We start from the raw sequence: 9,594 nt of genomic DNA, 5'->3' as shown, positions 1-9,594 counted from the left end.
CCCCCCTGGCTCCCTTCCTCTTCCCTGCTTCCTGGCGGTGACGCTGGTCCCGATTTCCGGCTGCTCTCCCCTGAGTCCCCTCTGGCTCTATCTTCCTGGGGTGCCCCCCTAGACTCCCCCCTTGCCCTGGCCACTGGTGCTCCTTTCTGTGAATCCTCTGATTCACTGGAAAGACTAGGAGATCTCGGGTCGTCGTCATCACTCATCTTTTCTTCTGCCTCCTCCCCTTCGCTCTCTGTTTCCTCCCTTGCCCGTGCCTCTGCTCCTAAACCCCTGACATCCATCCCCCCCTCGAAGCCCCCCATTCCTCCCTCCCCTCCTTCCGGTGCTGGAGCTGGGGGCTGCTGTTGCAAAGGGACGAACGTCGGATATCGGTCGCTTCCCGTGGCGGGCCTCCATCTGAAGTCTCGCGGGTCTTCCTCCCTGCTCTCGTCGACAACGGTCACCTCCGCTTCCATCTCTGTGCCGCCGTGCTCGAAACCAGGGTCGTCCCCGAAAACGTCCATGTCCGTCTCTCCCTCACTTCCTCCTGGCGGTGTTGCTCGTCCTGGGCCTTCCAGCCACCGTCTGCGGAACTGCTCCTCTGGTCTATCGTCCCACCAATACGAGGGTTCTGATGCAGATCCCGAGGGTGACCCCTCCGGGGAGCGGACGTCTTGTGTCGGGTCCTCGTCCGAGTCGAACCCCCGGAAAGTGCTGGCCGAAAGCGTGGGCGTGAAAAGCCAGTCGTCGAAAAAGTCTGCTGGCATAGGTCTATGGGGAAAGAGGGCATGAAACTCGTCTTTGAGGAGAGGTTCGTCCAAGGCGTAGCCCGGCACCCAGCTGTTCGCACTGGCCGGGGTGCCCTCCTTGGCGAGAAAGTATTCTACCCCCTCTTCCCCCCATCTGGAGTCCAAAATCTCCGTGACTTCGTTGATGCGCTCCTTCTGTGCCACTCCCGCGTGCCCTGTTCTGTCTCTGACCGGACTCGGCGCTGTTCCGGGTTCCTGGAACCTGTGCGGTGCCTTGTAGGGAGTGAGCACCGATCTGTGGAATACCGGATGCATTCTGGAACCCTCCGGAAGTGCCAGTCTGAAAGCTACCGGGTTGACCTGCTCTTCGACTTGGTAGGGCCCCAGTTGTTTATGCCCTAGTTTCTTCTTGGCCAACGACCTGGCCGGCACTGCGTGGGCTGCTAACCAAACCCAGTCTCCCACGTGGAGCTCTTCGCCAACCCTTCTGTGCTTGTCCGCTTGTACCTCGTATGCGTGTTTGGCCAGCTCCAGGTGGCGCCTCAGCTGATCGTGGACTTCCTGCAGCTCCGACGCGAACGCATCTGCTGTCTGCGGCTCCCCCTCCCCCCTTCTTTCCAGTCCCGGGAAGGTTCTGGGGTGCCTCCCGTTGTTGGCGAAGAACGGCGTGACCCCCGTGGACACGTGCTTCGTGTTGTTGTAGGCGAACTCGGCAAGCGGCAGGTAATCCACCCACGTCGCAGGCTGTTGATTTGCATAACATCTCAGGTACTGCTGCATGATGGCATTGACCCGCTCCGCTTGCCCGTTGGTCTGCGGGTGTCTCGCCGACGCCAGGTTGATCTTGACGTTCAGGAAGCCCATCAGCTTCTGCCAGAAATTCGAGATGAACTGCCGCCCCCGGTCGGACAGAATAGACCGTGGCAGACCGTGAACCTTGAACACGTGGTCTATGAACAGTTTGGCGGTTTGCTCCGCCGTGGCCACCTTAGCACACGGAATGAAATGCGCCATCTTGGAAAACAGGTCCACCACCACCAGCACTGCCGTCTTGCCCCTCGAGCTGGGCAGATCCGTGACAAAGTCCAGGGCCACCCTCTCCCAAGGTTCGACCGGAGTTTGCAGCGGTTCCAACAATCCGGCCGGCGGTTTGTGCACTGGTTTGGCCCTCTGGCAGGTGTCACACCTCGCCACGTAGTCTGCGACCTCCCCTCTCATTCCAGGCCACCAGAAATCCCTGGCTACTAATTCCACCGTCTTCTCCTTGCCAAAGTGCCCGGCCGTGGGCGCGTCGTGCAGCTGCTGCAGCACCTTGGCGCGAAGGTCGTCTCCCGGCACGTAGATGGCCCCCTTACGGATGAGCAAACCATCTCGTAGCTGGAAACCGTCGGCCGCAGCCGTGCCCCTTTGCACCTCTGCCATCTTTGCTTGCGCGAAGGAGTCATCCTGCAACGCTCGTCGCACCGCCTCCAGGTCCACAGTGGCCGCGGCGCACGCCCATACTGTTGGTGCGAAGATGTGCATGGCGGCCGCTGGCGTTGCGTCCTCCAGATACTGTGGCTTACGGGAGAGGGCGTCCGCCATGATGTTAGTGTCCCCCGGGACATACTCTATGCGGAAGTCGAAGTTCGCAAAAAACTCCGCCCAACGTATCTGCCTCTGGTTTAGGAACTGTGCCGTGCGCCAGTGCTCCAGATTCTTGTGGTCCGTGCAAACCTGCACCGTGTGCTTGGCGCCGATCAGGAAGTGCCTCCACGCTTTGAACGCTGCATGAATGGCCAGCAACTCCCTGTCCCAGATGGTGTAGTTCTGCTCGGACTTGCTGAGCTTCCTGGAGTAAAACGCTGCCGGTCGCCACACCCCCTGCTGGTCCTTTTGCAGCAGGACCGCCCCCACGGCTCTGTCCGAGGCGTCTGTCTCCACCCTCATCGGCCTGCTGGGGTTGACGTGAAGCAGCTGCTCTTCCGACGCGAAGAGACGCTTGAGTGCCTGAAAGGACTGCTCCGCCTCCTCTGTCCAAACGAACTTCTTTTTCTTGGAGCTAAGCGTGTCTGTGATGGCCGCTGTCTGCATCGCGAAGCCCTTGATAAACTTGCGATAGAAGTTCGCAAAGCCGACAAACCTCTGGACCTCCTTCCGGTTGCGTGGACTCTTCCAATCCAATACCGCGCGAACCTTGGCGCTGTCCATGGCGAGCCCCTTGTCAGACAACTTGTAGCCCAGAAAATCCACCTCCGTCACGTCAAATTGGCACTTCTCCAGCTTGGCGTAGAGCCTATGTTGCTTTAGTCTGGTCAGCACTTCCTTGACGTGTCTGTCATGCTCCTGCTGCGATTCCGAAAAGATCAGGATGTCATCTAAGAAACAGACGCACGTCTTGTAGAGAAGTCCCGCCAACACGTGATGCATGAAAGCTTGAAAAACGTGGGAGCCATTTTGCAATCCAAAGGGCATAACTCTGTATTCGTAGGTACCCAGTGGCGTGAACATGGCCGTCTTCCACTCATCTCCCTCCCGCATACGAATGAGGTCGTACGCCCCTCGCAGGTCTAACTTGGTGAACACTTTTCCCTTCCGCACCTTCGCCAGGAGGTCGTCGATTCGGGGCATGGGGAAGTCCGACGGCTTGGTCCCATTGTTTAAAATGCGATAGTCCACGACCAGTCTTTTTTGGGGCGTGTCTCGCTTCTTAACAAAGAATACTGGGCTGCCCCCCGCTGCCTTGGACTCTCGGATGAAACCGCGCTCCAAATTATGATCTATGAACTGTTTGAGTTCCTGCAGTTCGTCCTCTGACATGGAATACAGTTTCCCCTTAGGCAGCGCCACCCCCGGCAGCAGGTCAATCTTGCAGTCATATGGTCTGTGAGGGGGTAGCCTGTCCGCCTCCTTCTCGCAGAAAACTTCCAAAAATTCTGCGTACTTGTGGGGAATCGCTTGCAGCGTGCCTAGCAGCAGCTGTGACTCCTCTTCCTCTCCTTCCTGCCGGGGCACGATGCAGTGTTCAGCACAAAAGGAAGAGCCGAAGATCAGCTGCCTCTGGTACCAAGCCAGCGTTGGGCTGTGCTTGTCCAGCCAACTCATTCCCAATACAATGGGCGTATCCGATAGTTGAGTGACATTGAAGCTGATGATTTCTTTGTGATTTCCAAGTCGCATCGCCATGGGCGGCGTCTGCTTCACCACTTGCCCCCCTAGCAACTCCCTGCCATCCACCGTGACAACCTGCAGGGGCAGTGTGGCCGGCAGCAACTGTATAGCGTGTTTGTCGACAAAGTCCTGCCCTATAAAGTCCGCATTGCTGCCTGAGTCAATGGTGATTGGCACGTCAGTGGTGATTCCATTGGGCAGCTGGAGAGATGCGGTGAGCCTCACCACTGGTTTGGGCGGGAGGGGGTTCACGGGCTGTAAAACCTCTGGGGACTGCGTCACTAACACGTCTGGCTGGGCCCAGGGCCTCTTCCTCCAGCCAGACTGCGTCGTTTCCCTGCTGTGGTCCCCCTTGCTGCGGTGCTGCAGTCACCATTGCTGAGGCTGCAGTGAGCTTGTGGAGCCTCTGGGGACACTCTTTCGCCATATGCCCTGGCTCCTCACAGACGTAACACTTCCTGTTCCCTCTAGGAGGCTTCGCTTTCACTGCTGCCGGTGCCAGGGCTCTGGTTGCTGACTGAGCCCTTGCACCTCCAACCTCCATAGGTTCGGCTCCTCCTCCTGGCGGAGGCGTGGATTGCGCCCGCGCTGCTTCTCTGGGAAGGAAGGAGGGGCCCCTGGCTGGTTCGCGCCCTTCACGCCCTTCGTCCCTGCTCCACGGACGTCCTTCCAGCCTCACCCCCACTGCCAGTGCCCTCTGAACGACCTCCTGGGTGGTTCGGGGTCTCTCCCCCCTCGCGATCTCATCTTTAATCGAGTTGTGCAGCCCCTCCCAAAAGAGGTCTCTTACAGGAGCCGAATCTCTGTCCCATTCCAGGGCACTGACCAAGGCGAAAAAGCGGGCATGATACTGCCTGACGCTGGCCCTCCCTTGTCTCAGCCCATGCACCTCCTTCCGTGCAAGATCCACGTCAATACTTGATAAAAAACACCCATCCATCGCTTTAATAAAGGCATCTGCATTCCGGAGCGCCGGATCCTTATCTCTCCATAAATTGCGTAGCCATGCTTTCGCATCCCCATGCAAATGGGACATGATGAACCCCACTCTCTCTTGTTCATCTCTAAAGTCTTTATGCAGCAGTTGCAGTGCGCACAGTACGTCGGCTCTAAAGTTGGGATACTGTTGCAGGTTCCCATCGAAGTGAGAGACCAGCCCGCCTGTCCGTCTCGCCAACCCAATTCCCTCCTGCCGGGGTGTCTGCTTTGTCAGCACGTCTAACCTGACCTGGAGATCCCTGCAGGCGGCAGCTGCCTCCTCCTCTCTCTTCCTGGATGCGAGAGCCTCGGCGTTCAGTTGTGCCACTGCGTTTCTGAGTTCCTCTATCTGCTGCTCAGCCGTCATGTCGTCTGCCGTTCGTGAGCTCGCTAGTAGGCACCTGTTTCTCTCCCCTCCTCGAGGCTGTAGATGCCCACAAGAGCGAGACGGAGCTTACTGTCAGAGCTGCTTGAAGATCCTAGCTCACACAGGATCACGCTAGCCAGCGATCATTAAGTAAAAGTCTTTATTGAATTACAGTTTCCATTCTCACGCTGCTGCGCGCAACTCTACGTCTAGTAGCTAGATCGGCGAAGCTCCGTCTGAGTCTCCGCCCCGTGTGCACCAACTTAATATCCTAGCCTTGCTCCACCTTTTCCGCCTGACTGTCCTCCTCTGGGTCCCTCTACCCCCCGGGGTTTCTTCCTTCCGGGATTCTTCTGACGCTGACCCGGACCCTCCTGTCTCCTTGCGCCGGGCTTTAGGACCTGGCTCTCTTTCGGGGCTGCTTACTGCGCCGCCTTCCTCTGCATTTGAACTTGGCGCGCGCGCCCAACCTTCCACTTTCCTCTTAACCGTTTCTTCGCTCCCCGATGGAGGTGTGGCCACTCCTGACTCATGCCCTCCCTCCTGTGGTGAGCTGCCAGCGCTTCCCCCCTGGCTCCCTTCCTCTTCCCTGCTTCCTGGCGGTGACGCTGGTCCCGATTTCCGGCTGCTCTCCCCTGAGTCCCCTCTGGCTCTATCTTCCTGGGGTGCCCCCCTAGACTCCCCCCTTGCCCTGGCCACTGGTGCTCCTTTCTGTGAATCCTCTGATTCACTGGAAAGACTAGGAGATCTCGGGTCGTCGTCATCACTCATCTTTTCTTCTGCCTCCTCCCCTTCGCTCTCTGTTTCCTCCCTTGCCCGTGCCTCTGCTCCTAAACCCCTGACAGGCGTGGTCTCCACTAATATGGACAAGGCACAAAGACTGACAGTTAGTAAGGAAGGGAGACTCCCTAAGACTTTTTTTGAAATGACAGAAAATATGGACTTGATAGACATATGGAGAACAAGGAACCCTCTGGAGAGAGAGGGAACTTTCTTCTCCCAAGCAATGATGACCTGGACCAGAATCGATCAAATTTGGATCACTAGTGGAATGGCCCCAAAGATTAAGAAAGTGGAAATCTGCCCAAAAACTTGCTCCGACCATAACGCTGTGAAGATGGAGATGAAACTCACAATAACTGGTCAATTTAGATGGAGAATGAATGACACCCTCTTCCGAGATAGGGAGATTCTCACGAAGGCCCAAAAAACCCTAAAAGACTATTTTGAAATAAATCTGAGGACCGACGTGGAGAAAAGAGTGATCTGGGATGCAAGTAAAGCGGTGATGAGAGGATTTTTGATTCAACAAAATTCAATAAAGAGGAAAAAAGAAAATGAGAAAAAAGAAAAGATTTTGGAAATGATAAAGGAAGGAGAGAGAAAATTAAGAACAAAACCAAAGTCTCAGGACATTTTAAGAGAGATTAAGTTATATCAAACACAATATATGGAATTGATGAACCAAGAGATTGAATGGAAGATAAAGCAAATGAAGCAAAAGACTTTTGAATCAGCAAATAAATGTGGCAAACTTTTGGCATGGCAATTGAAGAAAAGGCAGAAATTAAATACAGTTACAAGCCTAGAGGTGGACGGAAAGAACATATCTAAACCCAATGAAATTAGAAACTGCTTTCTAAGTTATTTCAAAAAACTTTACACTCAAGGCCCGCAAAATGAAGAAGATATAGACAAATTCCTTGGAAAATATGGATTACAAAACATCTCTCACCAAAGTAAGATGGATTTGAACCAGAGAATCTCAGAACAAGAGATAGAGGCTGCCATTCAGAATATGCAATTGGGCAAATCTCCAGGACCAGATGGACTGACTTCCAGATACTACAAATCGCTGAAGGAATGGTTGACTCAAGCATTAAGAGAAGTGTGCAACGAGATCCTTGAGGGAAAAAGGGCACCTGAATCGTGGAAAGAGGCATATATTTCACTCATACCAAAGTCAGAGACTGAAAAGACCCAACTCAAGAACTACCGCCCAATATCATTGCTTAATGTGGATTACAAAATTTTTGCAGACATTTTGGCGAAAAGATTTAAAAGAGTGTTGATGGAGAAGATTCATAAGGACCAAGCAGGCTTTCTCCCTAAAAGACACCTGGCAGATAATGTAAGGAATGTAATAGACATTCTGGAAAAGCTAGAGGTGAACATAAACACTAAAGCAGTACTGATCTTTGTGGATGCGGAGAAAGCCTTTGATAATATTTCTTGGAGTTTTATGAAGAAGAATCTTCATGGGATGGGGGTAGGCCAGGGTTTTGAGAATGGTATGGCTGCAATATATTCTGAACAAAAAGCTAAACTGATTGTAAACAATGTTGTGACTGAGGAACTTAAGATAGAAAAAGGAACACGACAGGGGTGCCCGATTTCCCCATTACTTTTTATTTCAGTTCTGGAGGTGTTGCTGAACATGATAAGAAATGACCAGCAGGTCAAAGGAGTGCAGGTCGGAGCTAAACATTATAAGTTAAGAGCGTTTGCAGATGACTTAGTATTGACTTTGCAAGAGCCAAACACTAGTACGAAAAAGGTTTTAGAAATAATACAACAGTTTGGCCAGGTAGCTGGATTTAAGTTGAATAAGCAAAAAACTAAAGTTTTAGGGAAAAACTTAACAGATATGGAAAAGGAGAAATTTCAAGAGGAGACAGGTTTGACTGTGGTCAAGAAGGTGAAATACCTAGGGGTTTACTTAACATCTAAGAATGTGAATTTGTACAAGGACAACTATGAAAAATGTTGGTCAGAAATTAAAAAAGATCTAGACATATGGACAAATTTGAAATTGTCAATGTTAGGCCGAATTGCAGTGATCAAAATGAATGTATTGCCTAGAATGCTATTTTTGTTCCAGACCTTGCAGATTCTCGACAAGATGGAGTGTTTTAAGAGGTGGCAGAAAGATATCTCGAAATTTGTCTGGCAGGGCAAAAAGCCCAGAATTAAATTTAAAATATTGACAGATGCTAAAGAAAGAGGGGGATTTGCCCTGCCGGACTTAAAATTGTACTATGAGGCAGCAGCTTTCTGCTGGCTGAAAGAATGGATGCTCCTCGAGAACACGGACATCTTGGATCTGGAAGGTTTCAATAATGCTTTTGGTTGGCATGCATATCTTTGGTACGACAAAGTCAACAGTGCCTTTAAAAACCACATTGTCAGAAAAGCTTTGTTTAATGTTTGGATAAGATATAAAGATCTATTGGAAAATAAAACCCCTAGATGGGTGTCACCAGTGGAGGCTAAAGCAGTGAAAAAACTCAATATGGAGGTCGGATGGCCGAAGTATTGGGAAATTTTAGAACAGGATGGAGATAAGTTCAAACTACAAAGTCATGAGAAACTGAAACATAAAGTACAAAATTGGTTTCAATACCGTCAAACAGGATAGGAAAATCGGTTTCCAGGTGGAAAAATCAAAATTAGAAACTGAATTGTTAGAACCTAACACTAAGAATTTATCTAGAATGTATAACTTGTTGCTGAAATGGAATACACAGGATGAAACAGTTAATTCGGCTATGATCAAGTGGGCACAGGATGTTGGACATAACATTATGTCAGCTGACTGGGAATGGTTATGGAACACCGGCATTAAGTTTACGGCATGTAATGCCTTAAAGGAAAACATCATGAAAATGGTCTATAGGTGGTACATGACCCCAGTCAAGCTGGCAAAAATTTATCATTTGCCCGATAACAAATGTTGGAAGTGTAAAGAGACTGAAGGTACCTTCTATCACCTTTGGTGGACATGCCCGAAGATTAAGGCCTTCTGGGATATGATCTATAATGAAATGAAAAAGGTACTCAAATGTACCTTTTCTAAAAAACCAGAGGCCTTTCTCTTGGGCATTGTCGGCCAATTGGTGACAAAGAAGGATAGAACTTTTTTTCATGTACGCTACAACAGCAGCAAGAATACTCATCGCAAAGTATTGGAAGACACAAGATTTACCCACTCTGGAAGAATGGCAGATGAAAGTGATGGACTATATGACACTGGCCGAGATGACAGGCAGAATCCGTGACCAACGAAAAGAGACGGTGGAAGAAGAATGGAGAAAATTTAAAAGTTATCTTAAGGAATACTATAAACTTAATGAATGCTAAAATGTTGTGGTTTCCAGAAACAAGGGGGTACAGGGATATAAGGTTAGAATATAAAAGAGGACTAAGATGACAGAGATTGGAAAGTAACAATTGGGAGTTGCTAGTTGAATTATGGACATTGGGATGCAGAGAGGGGGGGTATGGGGAAGTCCAAGAAAAGAGGTTTATGAAAATAGGTTTGAAACTATACGTGTATGTTTGTCATTTTAAGTGTTTGTTTGTTTTTCT

The sequence above is a fragment of the Podarcis liolepis genome (assembly GCF_965112155.1).
Source record: "Podarcis liolepis genome assembly, chromosome: W".
Classification (NCBI taxonomy): Eukaryota; Metazoa; Chordata; class Lepidosauria; order Squamata; family Lacertidae; genus Podarcis; species Podarcis liolepis.
The sequence above is the reverse complement of the archived record's forward strand: the minus strand, read 5'-3'. Positions refer to the sequence as shown.